The sequence below is a fragment of the Protopterus annectens genome, chromosome 3.part0, assembly GCF_019279795.1.
Source record: "Protopterus annectens isolate FY-2018-M chromosome 3.part0, PAN1.0, whole genome shotgun sequence".
NCBI classification, from domain to species: domain Eukaryota; kingdom Metazoa; phylum Chordata; order Ceratodontiformes; family Protopteridae; genus Protopterus; species Protopterus annectens.
Genome location: NC_056731.1, coordinates 1103362533 through 1103382299, shown reverse-complemented (window position 1 = coordinate 1103382299; position 19767 = coordinate 1103362533). Strand labels below are relative to the sequence as shown.

The 19767-nt window shown below is 41.3% G+C and overlaps 1 protein-coding gene across 4 annotated transcripts in view; it reads right to left on the bottom strand.

Moving 5' to 3' along the window:
- Positions 1 to 19767, bottom strand: part of RIPK1 (receptor interacting serine/threonine kinase 1) — a 1251693-nt gene that overhangs the window by 1099643 nt on the left and 132283 nt on the right. The gene's annotated exons all lie outside the window — the stretch shown is intronic.

The following is a 19767-nucleotide window of genomic DNA, read 5'->3' as shown; positions in this document are numbered from 1 at the left end:
AATATGGGCCTGAGGTCCCCCATCTTTTATGGCATTAAAAAGAACATGGAGTAAGTGCCTAATCCAGAATGATCTGGGGGGACCGGTCTGATGGCCCGATTGTGAAGCAGCTTTGAAATTTCGTGTGCTGCTCCCTCCCTTTGAGCGGGTGGAACATCCAGGAGGTGCTTTGGTTGGATGGGTGGGACTATGAACGGGATGGAGTAGCCTCTGGATATAATTATAATTTGGAGCACCCAACGGTCCGTCGTAATGGACTCCCAAGTCGTTAGGTGCAATGACAATCTTCCCCTGACTGTCAGAGTAGGACAGTTGGGCAACCTCTCAGGGTTGCTACGCGGATCTGTCCGAGAAGGTCTCCCTACACCCAAAGTTCCTCGGGCCCCTTCTGCCTCTGGGGCGGCATCTGTCTTGTCCCCGTCTGCCTCTAGGGGACAAGTTGTAGTGAGTGTCCCAGGAAAACTGAGGTTTTCAGAACCACATCTTCTTTTGCCCTCTCCGATTCCTAGAAAAGGATCTTTGATGGCTAGAGAAGTTGACTCCAATGGCAGACAAGAGTCTTCCCGTCCTTTCCACTCTGGACCAGGGTGTCACGAACTGTCTTCCCGAACAAGGAGGAACTGTCAAAGGAAGCATTTGTGAATGTCACCTTGAAGGGGTCTGCGAATTGACAGAGTCTGATTATGTTTATTTTTATGTAACATTATAGGATGTTTTTATTATGGTTTTAGCTTACATATGCTTTTAGGTATATGTATGGTCTGATGGGTATGTGTCTTTAACTTTGTGGGAGTGTAATTAATCAATTAACCTGGCAGTGTTATAAAGGGAAGTGGTTTCAGCATGATGTGTTAGTTCTGATGAAGTATGTGTAAGTTCAAGACGAAACCTAGGTCAACTTGTCTATAATTGTGAATTGTGTGTCTAATAAATGGTATATTTGAGAAGTTCCTTGGTTGGACTGATTTGGACTGATCGAGTTTCCGTGTAAGAATATTGGTTATTCAGTTTATCTGGATTTTTGGTTTGGCATCATGGAATCTGGGGCGGCAAATTCAGGCATCATGGAGCTATTACTTGCGAGAGATGCAGCTATTTAGCCAATACTTGCGAGAGATGCAGCTATTTACCCAATTGGAGGCTGAGCTCTCTCAACTCAGGACTGGCAAGACCAGACAGGAGGAGAAGGCAACTACACACACCACAAAACCAATCTCACATAAAGCTATCACAACAATGAATCAAACACATAAACACACAAAGACATACTCGGAGGCTCTGAGCAAAAATTTACCGAAACAGCAGAGGCCTCCAAAGCAGACACCCAAGCAACCGCCACCTCATGACACACCACAGGCAACACATAAACCACAAAATCAGTGTGCAAAGCAGTCACAGCCCTTAAGGCCAAATACAACACCAAACATACTTGTCATAGGTGACTCCATAGTCAGACACACTGACGTCCCACTCACCAGGCTGAACAAGGAGAGGGTCACAGTAACCTATCGGGCGCTAGAATCCACCACATAACACAAGCACTCGGGTCACTCCACAGCAAGTACAAATATGATACAGTCATTGTCCATGCTGGTGTGAACGACCTGAGACGTACCTCCCTGGACTACATGAAAAGAGACATAGAGGAGCTCTCTGATTATGTAGCCCAGGCAGGTATGACCCTGACCCTGAGCAGCATCCTTCCCTCACCAAGAATGATGCCACAACATAGAGACAAGATGATCAGCTTTAACAATTGGCTTAATTTCTGGTGTCATTCAGAGGGGATCCAGTGTCTGTCTGCCTGGGATGACATGCTTGACAAGCCACGCTGCTTCGCAAGGGACGGCTTGCACCTGTCACCCCTGGGATTCCGGATATTGGCTAAGGCTCTTGCCACCCCCATAGTGCCTTTTTTAGACAAGGCTCAAATTCTAAACCTACCACCCTAGAAAACAAAAATGGGAAGAAACTAAGGGTAATGCTGCTCAATGCCAGAAGTCTAAATCTCAAAATGCACGCACTCGAGGCCCTTCTCAGTATGGAGAACATCGATGTCTGTGCTGTGACTGAAACCTGGTTCAAGGCTCCTGAGAGCACCCCGGCACTATCAGGTGTTACCTCATATCATGCGTTCCGGCCCCAAAACCCGGACCACACCACAAAAGGAGGGGGTGTATCCATATTCATCAAGGATACCCACACCTCCAGATTGGTGGCATCGCACGAAGCATCGGAAACCATCCAGGTGCAATTAACCATAGGCAAAACTGCTCTACAATTTGTAGCATGCTACAGGCCACCCTCTCAAACTCAGGAACCCCACACAGCCTTCCTGAAGACACTGGAGGGTATAAATGTATCTCCAAACACCATTATATTGGGTGACTTCAACTACCCGAATATAGACTGGGAACATTACTCAAGCCCAAACTTTCTAGCCCAAAGGTTCCTGGAGTTGATAAATTCAAATGCCATGGAACAACTAGTCACCGTTCCCACAAGAGGAGAAAATATACTAGATCTCATAATCATAAACATGGGGACAAAATGCTCCACACCGGAAGTATATCCCTCATTGGTGAGATCAGATCATAAACTAATCTCACTGGATATCCACATCCCGCCCCACCCCAAACAAAAAAGACCACAGTGAAGAACTTCTCTAAAGCAAACTTCACACTACTCAAGACTGGTGTGGTATCCTTCAAGGCCCCCGAGCCAGTGGAAACCACAACCCAAGCTGCGGACGCCCTTACAAATGCCTTCTACGAACACCTCCAGGACTGCATGGATCAGGCAATCCCTAATAAAACCAAGACTCTTTCCACCAAGGGCAAATGTCCAGTCTGGTGGACCCCAGCCATAAACAAACTTTACAATAAGAGGAGATAGCCGTTACATGATAGAGCAAAATCCATAAAAGAGAAGACACCTTTGATCATTATTAGTAAAAAAATACGAGCACTCATAAAATCATCCAAGGCCAACTTTGAGAGAAAAATTGCCATAGATTCAAAAGACAATCATAAGGCCTTCTTCAGCTATGTTAGAAACCTGGGTGGAAACTCCCAGATATGCTCAGAATTAGTCCAAAATGATACAAAAATCACTGAACCCACAGCCATTGCCAACATACTGGCAGACAGGTTCAGTGCAAACTTCACCCCCCTCCCCCCCAAAAAGAGAGATAACTATCCCAGCGGAGTGCAGCCTCCCAGACATCTCCAATGCGCAGGTGAAAGCTGCTCTCTCTAAAGCTAAAAACACAGCATCAATGGGACCGGATGGTGTCCCCGGCTGTGTGCTACACGAACTCAATGAGGAACTAAACCCGCACATAAGGCAGCTGTTTAATCTTAGCCTTACCACAGGATACGTGCCCAAGGAGTGGTGTACGGCAACTGTGGTCCCACTCCACAAAGGCGGTCCCTCTACGGACCCTGGTAATTACCGCCCCATAAGCTTAACAAGCCTGGTCTGCAAAGCTATGGAGAGGATCATAATGGAACTCATAAACAAAGACATAGGGAACTTGCAGACATTGGACCCGACCCAGTTTGGCTTTGTCAAGGGCAGATCATGCCTTTTGAACTTGGTTGACTTCTTCGAAACAGTCACCAAGGCCATTGATGAGGGAAAGGCAGTCCATACAGCCTACCTTGAAAAGCTTTCAACACAATACCCCACTCGGGTATTATAGAGAAACTTACCAGCTTAAATGTAAACCCATATGTCACAAGATGGGTTGCAAACTGGCTAAAGGACAGAACCCACAGGGTTAGAGTAGCTGGCGCCATGTCAGACTCCAAGCCGGTCACAAGTGGTGTCCCACAGGGCTCAGTCCTTGGCCCCCTGTTGTTCGGCATCTACTTCTCAGAAGTACAGGCTAACATAGGAGGACTATGGCTGACAAAGTTTGCAGATGACTGCAAACTGGGAGCCATAGTGGAAAGTACATCGGACACAGATATCCTTCAGAGGGGTCTCACGGAAACTGATAGCTGGTGCCAGAGCCATGGCCTGAAGTTAAATGCCAAAAAATGTACAGTCATACCCTTCAGGGAAAAACATGGTAACCCCAAGCTACCATATAGGTGGCAATCCACTAAGCACAGAAGAGGTTATCAGGGACCTGGGGACCCAGGTTGACAGTGGCCTTTCTTTTGACACTCACATTGCTAAAGTGGTTAGAAAAACCTTCTACATTGCCCACCTGATCATGAAGGGATTCACATCCAGATCAAGTGAGGTCAATGTTCCCCTGTACTCTTCACTTATCAGACCAATGATCGAGTACAATGCCCCATTTGGGATGCATCTCACCCGACACCTGCAGCAATTGGAGAGACCCCAAAAGTTCCTCACCAAAAGGATAAAGGGACTCGAAAATATGTCATATGCTGCCAGACTGAAGAAACTCCAGCTCTATTCAGTCACATACCGTCTGCTCAGAGGTGACCTGTGCCTGACATACAAGGCCATGTCCAATCCGGAATTAATGGACATGCTCCACCTCAAAAAATCCAAATCTACCAGATCCACTAGAGCAAGCGACTTAAACCTTAGCACGGATATAAATAGGACATGCTGGAGGGATAGATTTGTCACCCAGAGACTCCCTATGTTGTGGAATAAAATCCCGGTCCATGTGAGGCAGGGCACTTCGCTGGCTCTGTTCAAGAAAAATCTTGACCGGTGGATGGGAGATCATAGGTTTACCCCGGGAATCATCTCTGTGTCACTGCTGGACAGAGGCACAACAAACTAATGGGCACAGTATTTTTTAACATAAGGGGTGGCATAAGCCACAAAAACTCTGGGCTAGGCTTATAAATGCCTTAGGGCAGATAGCTTAGTATAAACCTATGAACCAATGAACCTATATTACTCAAAATTAATGATCAATTGTCTGAGCATACGGAGAAAATCAAAACTTTGGTGGAGCAACAACAGGCATCATCCCTGGGCTCCCCCAAAAATGTGGGTAGTCTAGGTAGTCTGGGCTTACCGTTAACACAGCCTACTCCCACAACAAGTAATAAGTCTGTTAATAAGGAGGCGAATGCCAATGTACATGTCAATGTACAGACCGGTAAGAGAAATGTTTTAGCAGCTAGTGGTTTTATGGAAAATCTTTTGGATAAAATGCAGTGGAAAAATCTAAAATTTGATTTTCAAAATGGTTCAAATAGTCATAAAACAGGCTCAAAAGTTAACTTGACTTTAGTAGAACAATTAAAATGTTTTGAAAAGAAATTGCATACTATGAAAAAGCTCCAGTTAGAAAACGGATATTTGAGTAGGAATATTGAACTAGAACTAGAACTAGTGCCTCGGGGACTAAGATTATGGAGATACCCAAATGGTATTTCTGGGAACGAGGCAATGATCCAGGAAGTACACAAGCTTTTTGATCAAACAGGGTTGGAGTTAATGAGAATAATGATAAAATACAATGACGAAGTTATAGCTCGTTTAATGAATGAATTGGAGCAGGACAATGACACTATACTAAGCGATTTGAATTTCGAGCATTATTTAACCAATTATCCAAACATTTTAAATACAGTTGAAAATGACTGTTATACTATATTCCAAAGGAAACACGTAAAATACAGAGGGATACTGACGAATATCGTAATCAGAGGGTGTATCCCTTGTCTAAGGATAATCGTAATTACATGGAATCAGCAACTGGTAATCCAAATGAAAAAGAAGGGGAAATTATATCATCACGAAGGAACGCGCATCTCCAGCATGACGAACACGCTATGGAAGAGGGTCCGAGGCGTTCTGAACGGTTGTGTAACCGAATAGGGAATTACTCACAACGGATGAGAGAGGAGACTGAGAGACACTTGGACCAGGGAGCCAGACCTAAGAAATGGGGTCCGCAATGAAAACAGCACGAGGATTTTCGCCAGGACTGGAGATAGAAGCGTCGGGTGGTTCGGCCCATATGACGGTTTGGTCGAGAACATCAAGTGTGGGTGGTAAAATTGAAGACAAACCACAGTTAGGGAACATTGGCGAGTTAGCAGAATTTCAACCCATGGAGGTATTAACAGTAGCAATAGATGCTGAAGGGGTATATGGACCCCTTAGTAGCGAAATGACTGATTCGTTATTAAATGTAAGTATTAACCAGACTGTAGATACCACAATGAATGATGGTTTAGATGTAATGGTTTTATCTGGATCAAATTATTGTGATGCAAATAATTGTGTGACTATTAATGGAACAAATGAAATTTATTTTAACAGTGAAACAAATCTTTCTCCTGAGACTACTGTAATTACTGATCTGCATTTAGTAAATAATAAGGCTGGATTGTTATTTAATAGCAATACTGATATGAATAATGTTATAAACGTTTTAGAAGACAGCGAGAATAATTTAGACATTAGCGGGTTAATTGATTTAATACAAGAAGCGAATTATGTTACAGGCCCTAGTGAACCCATTATTATAGTTAATCAACATGGGGATTTTAAAGTGTACAATTATTCTAGTAAGTCAATAGAAGTTAAGCATGCTGAATTATTATCTAAAGGATTTACTTTTATTCCTGGTAGGAAAGGTAATATTACTGATGTGCTTATTGACTTAAAATACTTAACTAGGAAAATGAATATTAAAATGAGTTTTTTACAGGATGGACAAGTAAATACTAGTGTTTTAAAGAGACCTAGCAAATTTAATCCCATCACAAATAATACAGTGATGATGTTTGAGAAGGCCTGTGAGTTAGAAATGCGGGAATACTTCAAAGGCAATATGAATAACAAAGTGAAAAATGTGTATAGTAATTTGACTGATGAAGAAGTTGTAGTGCTTAATGAGCTTATCACAGATAAGGACATTCATTTTATGAAGCCCGACAAGGGCAATGGAATAGTGATTATGGATAAAAATGACTACTCAGACTATATGTTTAGGATGTTAACAGGGGAAGCATATGAAGAAATAACTTTAAATGAAATTCATGTGGCCTATTCAAAGATCAACCTGATGCTAAAGGATATGCTTTATCAAGGACAAATCAATGAAATGGATTTTGAGTATTTGGTGAATAATTTTCCGGTAATAAGCAATATTTTTGGCATTCCTAAAATTCACAAGGGTCTGATTGATTTCAGACCGATTGTGGATGGTAAAAGGAATAAAACTTGCTTTATAAGTAAATATTTAGATTTTCATCTCCAAGGGGGGTTAAAAATGTTCAATTACATTACTAAGGACTCATGGCATTTTTTATCCCAACTAAATGATGTGAGAATAGGCCCTTCAACTATTTTACTTACTATTAATGTTTGTAATTTATATTCAGTAATTCCTAATAATATTGGGCTAGAATGGTTGGAGAATCAGCTAAATAAGATAGGGTCATTTGATCAGGATCAAATAAATGTTTTTGTATCCCTTATGGACATGGTATCAAACAACAATTTTTTGTTTTTTGAGAGCAGTTACTATATGCAGGCTACTAGAGTAGCAATGGGGGCAGCGTGTGCCCCCCGTTTATGCAAATTATGTTATGTCCTATTGGGAACAAGAATATGTGTTTCAAAGTGATTATAATAAATTCATCCAGAAATATATGCGATTTTTGGAAGATATTTTTATAATTTGGGATGGTGACATTCAGAGGTTGGAAGCATTCCTGGAATATATTAACAGCTCGGTTGATTTTTCAAAACTTACCTTTGTTTATAGTTATACTGAAATAAATTATTTAGATGTCCATTTGACAGTTGATAACGATAAAAGGAGTCTTATATGAAATATTTATAGAAAACCTACCTTTTCGAATTCTTATTTGGAATATCAGAGCTGGCACCCTGACCACCAGAAAAGGGCTATAATTAAAGGGCAGATGGTCAGGGCTGCGAGAATGGTTAATAACTACTTAAATTTTGAAAAGGAACTAGATTTTATTATAGGAATGTTTTTGAAAAGAGGTTACCCCGAGACCCTGGTACAAGCTATTAAGGTGGAGATTATAGATAAAAGAAAGGGAGGGATTTATCAGCCCATATTAAAAAATGGTACAGACATAGGTGAGCTGTTGGTTGAATTTGAAGTGAAAAAGGAAAATAAAATCAAGGAAGGTTTGTTTTTTATAACCACATATAATTGTGACACGGAATCTAAGGTGAGGATAATACAGAGGAATTGGGATTTATTGAAATTAGATACTAGTGTATATAGTAAATTAAGGGCCTCTCCTATTAATGTATATAGAAAGGATAGATCTTTAAAAAAACTATTAGAGGGCACTAAGTTAAAATTGACATCTAGGTCTTGTAGGCTGGTTGGGAATTTTAAGTGTGGCAGATGTAATAAATGCAAGCATATTCTACATCAGGAAATAGGATTAAATTAGGGAAAGAAATTATATTTATTAATAGACATTATGATTGCTATAGCAGAAATGTGGTGTATTTAGCTAAGTGCAATCAGTGTTTTATATAGGAAAAACCTGTCGTACACTTAGAGAAAGGATAGGGGAGCATTTGCTGGACATTAAACATATGAAAAATACTAATGCACTGGCAAGACATATTAAGATAAATTTAGGTCACGAATTCCAATTTTTTATTATTCAACAAGTTAAGGACAATCCAGGGCATATATTGGATGTACATTTAGATATTAGTGAAACTAAGTGGCAAATAAGGTTAAATGCCACTAGTTATCCTGGAATTCATGACCATATTAGTTTAGCCCCATTACTAAAGTTAAGATATATACTGGGCTAAAATTTCTGCCATAAAATTAGTTTTTATCTAGACATTTTATAAACTTATATTGTTGGATTAACAAATCAAATTATTTTATTATTCATTTTGTACTGATTTTATCTTACATATTTTTATATGTTTATTTTTATGTAACATTATAGTATGTTTTTATTATGGTTTTAGCTTACATATGCTTTTAGGTATATGTATGGTCTGATGGGTATGTGTCTTTAACTTTGTGGGAGTGTAATTAATCAATTAACCTGGGAGTGTTATAAAGGGAAGTGGTTTCAGCATGATGTGCTAGTTCTGATGAAGTCTGTATAAGTTCAAGATGAAACCTAGGTCAACTTGTCTACAATTGTGAATTGTGTGTCTAATAAATGGTATTATTTGAGAAGTTCCTTGGTTGGACTGATTTGGACTGATCGAGTTTCCGAGTAAGTGCCTAATCCGGAATGATCTGGGGGGACCGGTCTGATGGCCCGATTGTGAAGCAGCTTTGAAATTTCATGCGCTGCTCCCTCCCTTTGAGTGGGTGGAACATCCAGGAGGTGCTTTGGTTGGATGGGTGGGACTATGAACGGGATGGAGTAGCCTCTGGATATAATTTGGAGCACCCAACGGTCCGTCGTAATGGACTCCCAAGTCGTTAGGTGCAATGACAATCTTCCCCTGACTGTCTCCAGAGTAGGACAGTTGGGCAACCCCTCAGGGTTGCTACGTGGGTCTGTCCGAGAAGGTCTCCCTAGACCCAAAGTTCCTCAGGCCCCCTCTGCCTCTGGGGCAGCATCTGTCTTGTCCCCCTCTGCCTCTAGGGGACGAGTTGTCCTGAGTGTCCCAGGAAAACTGAGATTTTCAGAACCACATCTTCTTTTGCCCTCTCCAATTCCTAGAAAAGGATCTTTGATGGCTAGAGAAGTTGACTCCAATGGCAGACAAGATTCTTCCAATCATTTTCACTCTGGACCAGGGTGTCACGAACTGTCTTCCCGAACAAGGAGGAACTGTCAAAGGAAGCATTTGTGAATGACGCCTTGAAGGGGTCTGCGAATTGACAGAGTCTGATTAAAGCATGCCGCCTCATAGCTACGCCGGTCCCAGCCACCCTAGCCGCTCCTTCCATGGCATGGGAAAGAAGATGCATGGACGTGTTCAAAACAGACTTCAGAGTTGACATTTTTGCCAAGAACAGCCGGTTGTCCTCTGGAGACAAAGACTCTGGGGGCGACACAGCGAATTCCGTGACTAGGTCTTGCTGGAGTCAAATAACATGTGCCAAATAATTCGGCGCTCGTATAGAAAACGTCGCTGAAGAAAAGACTTGCTTCCCAAACTGACCCACTGCCCTAGACTCCTTGTCCGGAGGGTGGAACGAAGAACTTTCCTGAGCCAGTTCTCTCTTGGCAGCTGCAACCACCATAGCATCTACCGGGGATCCCTTATACCAGGCCTGTCTGTCTGTGGGAGGAGAAAGGATCCTGTCCGGGCATTTGGGTGTTGGCTCTATGGTGTCAGGCTCCTTCCATGCCCACATGGTAATGAGATCCACTAATGGATCTGCAGGAGGGGACACCCAGGATGTAGATGGGCCCATGCCAAAAACCTCCAGGAATACTGACTTGTCCATAGAGGGTTTTGGGGCTGACCAATCTCCCCTCTGGCGAAGGATTTCCATGATGTCTCCAAAGGAGACATCCTCGGGAGGTGACCTGGGGGAACCCTCACTTTCATCCAAGTCAGTATCGTCTGTGAGGGACTCAGGGGAGTCCATGTGCCTCCTCTTACAGGATTGCTTATGGGGAGCCTCCTCAGTGGGACTCTCTGAAGAGGGCTCGTAAGTCACGGGGAGGTCCACAACGGGATCCACCTGGGGGTCCTCTAGCACAGGCTGTCCCTGGGACAAGCTGATGGGAGTCGTGACCAAATCCACGGTAGCCTGGGCGGAGTACAAGGCAATGGGCTGGGGTCTCAATCCTTGGGAGAGAACCCTCTCCACCACGTCGAAGACCAAAGGAGAGCGCACCTCCTTAATAACTAACAAGGAAAAAGCTCTCCCCGGCTCCGTTGTGAGGATTGGGGCCGAGGCCAAGGTAGCCAGGGTGCCGATGGAACAGTACAAATCCGACAAAGTCGGAGCCGAAGACACCTCCATTCCCTCGGATTTGGCTCCCCGTTCTCGGCCCAAAAGTTGCTTGGATCTGAACAAGTCTGACAAGAGGAACTCAAGGTAATCACTGGCATCGAGGTTGGAGGGACCATCAGTGCTGAACCCCCAGCTCCGACGATCCTCTGATCCATAAACCCTGAAACCAGTCGGATCGGGGAAGGAGAGATTGGATAGAAGAAGGGCATAGAGGTCCCCTCTCCGGCCGGAGAGGGGCCTGGCAAGACTTCCATTTGGATTTGGGTCCGAATGAACCTCCCCATCATCCTTGTCCATGTCAAGCTTTGACAGACTTGGATCTGGCTGGTCTGTGAGACGATCTCGAAGAAGGCCTCTGGTGCGAGGGCTCCGTCAGCTCCAGGGAGAATCTCGGAGAATGGAGCCAAGGAGAGGTGGTCCTGACAACTTTAGCAGGCAGACTGGGAAATGGCTCCCACTCTGGAGACCGCTTGTGGTGCCTTTCCACTCTTTTACCCCTGCTTATAAGCTGAACAACATAGAATGATTTCCTTTACTACCAAGGACATGTTGGTCCAAAGCCAGGTTACAATTTACATACGTCCCTGAATACCTGCCTAATGAACTGACTTTTAGGGGTGTGTTATCAACGAGTTAGTTTCCTGGGGTAGCTGACTTACCAATGTGTAATATTATACATTTATTGGCATTGATTGGTCTCAAGTGAACAGCTGCAATGGTCTCTGGCATGAGAGAGTAGATACCATGCCCGACACTCGCACAGAATATTGAGCTTGAATGGGAGTTGGAAGAACTGACTGCAAATGTGCAACGAGATAACCGAAGGGTTTTAGCAGACCAGTCAGGTCTGTGGTAGGTTAAGGCCTTGAAAGGTGATATGGATTTAGTTCTGTATCTAGGTGCTAAGAACAGGAAAAATATTCGGTGTATAGACCGATAAATATATAGAACATGCAGATGGTTTGCTGCTGACTCAATAGATAGGAAAACTGAAAGAAAAACAAAAATAAAAGCTATAAAAATCAGTAACAGCCGGGAAAGCTTACAGCACTCGTTTTGTTTGTTCGGCTTGGAAATCGACTTTTACAGCACTCAGTAACAGCCGTGAAAGCGTACAGCACTCGTTTTGTTTGGCTTGACGGGACTTAACAGCCATTTGCATTTATCAGCAGGTTTGGGACTTAATGGCCCGTTTCTTGCATTTATCAGCAGATTCATCCTTTTTATTAAGTACTATTTACTTTAAGAAGCAATACTATGATGTGTGAGAAGGTCACTGTATTCTGCTGGGTTGCAAGGAACTTCATTGAGTTTTATATCATTTGTTCTGGTTTCTGGATTCAAGATATTCCAAAACACCAGCAGGGTTATAAGGCCTGAACGTACAAAAGACAGACAGACAGTTCATTCAGACCTAACCTTAGCGATCTGCATCCCCTGCTAGCCTGAACTGTACCAGCACAGCCTAAGAATTCAGGGTCCAGTTCTCCAAATAAAATTACCATCTGCTGTTTTATTCAGCCCTTACCTCAGTGGTCTGCATCTCCTGCTAGCCTGAATTTTACCAGTTCTGCCAGCAAAGAAATCAGGGCCCAGTTCTTCAAATAAAAGTCAATTCTGCAGTGTACGTCTAAGCTAATCTAAAATAATAACCCTGTGCTAAGGTTTCACTCTGTTTTTGAATTTGAGTTACCTTGTGGTGTGCACACTGAACTGAGGGTGCCGATACCTTTTTGCTCTCTCTCCATCCTCTTTTTCTAGACAAAGGGTTAACGAGTTTCCATAGCCATTAAGTGGAATTTTGTTTATTGTGATAGTGAACAGTCTATAGTGCCAATCATATGGTAAAATAATATATGTTATCTCACTCTATATTGTGGCCATTCTATACTATCAACAATTAGGGCACAAACAAATACAGTTCTTTTTAGTGTTTGTTAGCTGCCATTCTAGGTTGTCTGCCATTACATCTAAATGCTATACCACCACCATACGATTTTGGAATAAATCCTCAGTCTAGTAGCGTTTTAGAAGCTTGCTGCAATCACAGCTTCCGTTCTTTCACTTTTTGGGGTAGTTTCTGATTGTCAACAAGTAACAACGCTATAGTGCCACTTCCGCATTTCGTATTAAATCCCTTTGTAGTGCAGCTTAGAAGCTTGCACTCGTAGTTTCCGTTTGTTGGGCTAGACTCCAATAATTCCTTGTGGTGTTAGTGTTGTTCTTAGTACTATTTTCCTGTTTCTAGTTTTGCACTAATGCAATTCAAACTGCTTTTTGCTATTTAATGTAATGAATTAATGTCATTCAAACGTTTTTTTGCTATTTAACACTCTGTTACTGGAAGCTTGATACCAGAAGTGATGATACAACTGCAATGTATGTTATTTCTTTTACTGCCAATTGCATTTTAATATCTTTGTGTAATAATGTAAGTGCCACATTGTTCTGTTTCACCTCCAGATTCTTCCCCTTTCACTCTCCTCCCTCCTAACCCATGCGCCACTTATATGCACGCAACTCGAGGGAACTGCAACACATTTAAATAGCTAACCTACCTGCAGTATATCTTCTCTCCCACTAAATCTGTAACTAAACAGTAACCATTTTCTTTATCTTATACTTCATTACAGCCAAATATTGCACCTTTGTCTTAGGTCTAACACTCCCCGGCCATCCTATCACTAAAAGTTGCATAAAATATTTACAACTAAAACACACAATGTCCTTCCTACATCCAAAAGTAGCACTCTACATAGTAACTATGCTTCTCCTTCTCACATCCTACCACACACAACTAGAAGATTTCACCAGCTCAACTCAGGGACAAACCAACACTAAGACTAAATTCACTAAAACTATAAAACATTTCCCACTATCTCCACACAACCTTGCGCCAACCCATCAATATTCCTACACAAATAATAAAGCAGTCAATAATATTTTCCCCTACTCGTCCCAAAAACAAAATAAAATACTACATAAACTCTACCTAATTCTATCCCAAAAACTCACCTGCTGCGGTGATATACATCCTAACCCAGGACCCACCTGTTCTCCCCATACAAACCTAAACCAATCAAATCCTCTCAACAACAGGACAAACCACTCTCTTCTATTCTTAAACATAAATGTTAGAAGTATACTTAGCAAAGTTAAAGACCTTCATGCCCTATTGGCCTTTTATAAACCAGATTTAGCCATACTCACAGAAACCTGACTTAAACCAGAACATCACAATAATGAAATTACACCCCCTGGTTACAATATTATATGGAAGGATATAACAGGGAAAAAAGGAGGAGGTGTAGCCATAATGTATCAAAATCCCCCCTAGAAGTTAATGATACTGAACTCATTATTGCTAAATTAAAAATAAATTCTAACAAACATATAGTTGTAGCAAGTGTCTACATCCCACCAGGAAACAACATTACCATCATGGAGAACCTTTTATCCTGGATGGCTATCTCCCACCCACAAGAGACCATACTCCTAGGAGATTTTAACATAGACTGGACCAAATGTACCAAATACAACCCCTCTACCCATATTAATCTTCATGGGTTTACACAAACAATAGACACCCCAACTAGAATAGATAAAAAATCTAATTGTCATTCCATCTTAGACTGGATACTTCTGTCTGACACCTCCTTCGCACACCAATCAGGCTGCCTACCAGACAGCTTGAGTGACCACCAACCAACATATCTTATTAGGAATAAATCCCGCCATTCTAGCCAATCCACCCTTAGAATAGTTCATATCAAAAAGAACTTCAAAGCTAAGGACCTAAACAATGAACTCAAACACTGTAATTGGTCCCCCCTAAAACATCTACCCCTGGATGAAGCTGTAGATTACTTTAACTCCACCTTTCTCAATGTCCTGAGCCATTATGCACTAGCCCGAACTATCAGACTTAAAACAAACTATGCCCCCTGGTTAACAAAAGAGACTAAAGCCTTAATGAAAGATAGAGACAGAGCCTGGGCTCAATATCATCAACTGAGAACCACTACCTCAAAACAAAACTACTCTGCACTCTGTAATAAGACCAAACAACTCATTAAACTTGGTAAAGCCAAATACTACAAAACTTTGCAAGAAAGACACACTAATAACCCTACGAAATTCTGGGCCTCTATAAATAAATTACTGCACCCAGGTAAAACCAGCACTCCCACACCTATATTACCAACCAACAATGAGGATACCCCAACACAATTCAATAAATTATTTACTGAAACAGTACAAGCCCTCTCTAATACCCTAAATACCACCACCAACCCCATCCTTTCTCTAACCCCCACTACCCCTAGTAAAAAAAAGTCTCCATCTAGCTTCTCCTGGTCTCCAGCACCCACTCAACATATTATTAAACTCCTCAAAAAATTAAAACCTACCACACTATCTGCTGACAAACTCCCAGCTGATTTCCTTCAACTATCAGCTGAAACCATGTCCTACCCTGTATCTATCCTCATAGACAGATCTATATCTGAATGTAAAGTACCTAACCTGTGGAAAATATCTCATATATTCCACTCCACCAAGGTGGCAACTCCCTTGAACTGACCAACTACCGTCCAATTGCAATTTTATCACCTTTATCAAAAATTTTAGAAAGGGTAGTACATTCCCAGCTAATGCTATACCTCCTAAAAATAGCCTTATATCAACATCCCAACATGGTTTTCAGTCTTTCCATAGCACCACAACAGCCCTACTGTCTTATACCAATATAGTCAATTCTCACAGAAACAAAGGCCTTTTTGTATCTTCTGTATTCTTAGACCACAACATACTTCTCAAAACTCTGTCGTCCCTCAATATAAACTCTGTCACCATATCATGGTTCAATAACTATCTATCTGGCAGACAACAAGCAGCGCTTTGGCAGGACCAACTATCCCCCCTTCTACCTGTAACTATAGGAGTTCCACAAGGGTCAATACTTGGGCCTCTACTTTTCTCTTTACATACAAATCAGATAGCAGCTTCCTCTGCCTCTATAGTGCAATATGCAGACGACACCACCATCATATGTGCCGCCCCAACCTTAAGCAGACTTCAAAAAATAACACAGGATAACTTTACTTTGGCTGAAACATGGTTTTCTAGCATTAAACTTCTACTAAACCCTAAAAAACCAAACTAAACTGGAGCCGATGTTGAGGTCATCGAATCCAAAGCAGAAACTGGTAGCAGGCCCTTAGCTACCAGCTTTGCCTTCCTCTCTTTCAACGTCCTAGGGTTGAACCCTGCACACACACTACATGGCAAAGATAGGTGGGGAACACCCAGGCAAATAACACACAAAGTGTGGCCATCAGCTGGTGAAAGCTTGTGGCCACACTGTGCATTTTTTAAATTTGGTTTTGGCAGCCCAGCCATCACCACACACCACTCAGCCAAAACTAAACCAACAAACACACAAAGGACGGTTAGGCCTACACCCACACACACTAAATATATAGCAAAAAGTACTACTTACTCCACCCAACTTGGAGCTACAAAGACCACAATGCGTACGCATGAAGCAACAAACGAGACCTGTGGGAAGGTAGGAGATGTGAGGGATTATGGGTAAGGTGAGGAGCTTGGAGCAGATGCTTGAAAAATGTTGCCGGCTCGGATCCGATATGGATCCGAATACCCACAGGTTGCAAATAAATTAAGTTAACTACTTCAGATACTACATTAAGAAATATCATTTGAGAGTACTTTTATCAAAGAGTATTCTAGTGACTTCCTTGTCGGTGCATAAAAAGTGCTTAAAAGCAAGTCTGCATCTCCATTTACCAGACAAAGTGGATGATTCTGAAAATAAAGTGAATTAGTTAAAAACTAGTTCATTGTGCTGTTATGGCAAGCACTCCTACCAAAGCATTCACTAAACTCTAATGGTTGAATCAGATCCTTCATTAGGTATAAGATGAAGTCACGTCCCCTTTGTACCAAGGTCCCAATCATTAGGCTGACCACTTTTTTAGGGAGGGGTCTCAGACACAATTTAAGTTACACGTAGGCTTCTACCAAGCAAAAACAGGGGAGATGAGCAACCAGGCACTTGCAAAACTGAAGTCATCAAACAGGTCCCTGTTGCCTTAGCATACCATCTGCACCTTCCCCTTTGCCAACACTGCTGCTGAGGTAGATTCAACATCATCAGCTGACAAAGGATTACATCTCTGCATATAAACATGTATTATACAATTATATTAGCAAACATCGACACACTCAAACAACACACCAGGTAGCAAAACTAACCAACCTTGCAAAATTGGAGCCTCGCAATTCACCAAATTACATAATGATGACAAAAAAAAAAAGCATTAAGCAAAAAATATTTTTGAAGGGAGTAAACCCCCCCCCACCCCCACCTGGGAATCTGCTTTGGTGATGTGCACGTTTGTTAAAATGTGGTTTTGGTTTTGTTGTCTCAGTCATTTGCAATTCGGGTAAGTAGTATTTCGGTCTACTGAAGTAGACCTGTACATTATATACTATATATATGTATGTATATACACATACACATTTATTCATACACACGTGTATATATGTGTGTATGTACATATATATATATATATATATATATATATATATATATGTTATTTTACACTTGTTAACCGGGAAAGTCTGACTTGGAACAAAGTCAATTTTCAGTGGAGGCCCAGGGATAGACGTTCCAGATGCAAGTCTTTGTAATGGAGGAAACCGGAGCACCCGGAGGAAACCTACGCAAATGCAAAGACGACATGCAGACTCCACACAGAAGGCATCCCAGCCAAGAATCAAACCGGAGAACCTCTTGCTATGAGGCGACAATGCTACCGCTGCACCACTGCGCCGTCATATGTGTGTGTATACACATGCTATATATATATATATATATATATATATACACATATTATATATATATATATATATATATATATATATATATATACACACACACACACAATACACACACACACAGTAGATATAAAAAGTGTACACCTGTTAAAATGCCAGATTTTGTGATATAAATAAATGAGACCACAATAAATAATTTCAAAACTTTAATGTGACCTATAACCTGTGCAATTCAATTGAAAAACTCTTGGGGGGAAAATATACAAAATAAAAAAATGGACAATAAGCTGGTTGCACAAATCTGCACACCCTTAAATTAATACTTTGTTGAAGCACCCTTTGCTTTAATTACAGCATTCAGTCTTCTTGGCTACACACCTGCCATCAATTAAAGAGACTTTGATTAACCCCAAATACAGTTCAGCTGTCCTAGTAGGATTTTCCTGACATTTACTCAGTTGCCTACTACAGCAAAAGCCATGGTTCGCACAGAGCTTATAATGCATCATAGGGGTCTCATTGCTGAAAAGTATCAGTCAGAAGAGGGGTATAAAAAAAAATCCACAGCATTGGATATACCATGGAGCACAAACGAAAAAACAGATAATGAGGCATCAAAGGCCTGTAGTTGTAATAAATCAAATCAAAAGAAGAACTCAACAGACCACCAGGCTAACAACACAAAGCTTTAATCCAAAGGAACGGTGGTTAGCGCTTTCAGGTAAAAACCCTTCTTCAGGACAACCATATAGTAACACAGCAGTATTATTTAAAATAAATCATGAACAACCAATAGTATTACTTAATTAAACAATTACAATTTTTTTTAAATGATGTCTATGCCTTTTAAAAGTGTACAACAGGTTCCTCTAATGCATTCCTCAACTTCACGACCATTTTCCTCCCTATTTATATTGTCCTCTGTAAAGCAACAACAATAAAGCATTTACAATTTTTATAATTCCCCTTACTTCTGTAACAGAAGCCTACCTTTGCATATTGTGATGGTTTCACTTACAAAATGATTCTCTCACGTTTGAATAAAGCTTGCTGGAGTTGCCCAATTACTGACATCATCGAGGCCAGGCAGTGCAGGTACTTTTTTTTTTTTTTTTTTTAATCAGTTTCCTCCCCCAAAGTGACATCACCACAGCCGCCATCTGATTCTAACTAAAATAATAAGACCCACCCATTCTGTAATGTCATGGCTCCCTTGTCCTTCCCCCAGCCTGAGTGCTGTTCATTTTATTCAGTAGTAGTGTAGTTAACAACAATGTTTGGAAACACAGAAATCTGGTATGCGTACTAGTACATTCTGCACGGCAAATGATGCTTAGCTTGCATACTTCTCTGTTGTATTTGCACCAGATACTACTAGTGTGCAGTGTGGGAATAGAAAGATTAAAACATTACCCTGGTATCAGAGGTGGCAGTGCAACATATTCATAGTGGCTTAACATGAGAATAGCTCTAAGCAAGCACCATGTGAAACCTGAACAAGCACCTAGAATTATTCAGTGCAGCTTCCACACCTTAAATCTGAAAATGAATTCACATACTCACATGAACAGGAGTAGCTGCATATTGATGGCTAAAGTATATGGGCATGTCGGGTGGTTACTACACTGCAAAACTGGTATGTAATGGTGGAGATATTTGGAAGGCATGAGCAAACACATCAGTATATTAAAGCCATAGCACCAATTGAACTGGAGGCTGGCAAATAGATTTAGTAAGGGATTTTGTCCATGCACAAATATTTCAACACTGATTCTTTGCAGTGGCATCCATTATCTGATTCAAGGTAGGTTAACCTTGATGTCCTTTATTTAAAAAAAAAAAATCAATAAAAAAATTACTTTGTTATAAGTGACTTCTGGACACAAGAAAAAGGAAGTGGAAAATATAACAATGTGGTTTGTTATGTACAAAGACAAATCCAGGGACACTGCAAAAGGTTTTTTTTTTTTTGCAAACCAACCAGTGGAGTAAAAACATATGAAGGCAAACAC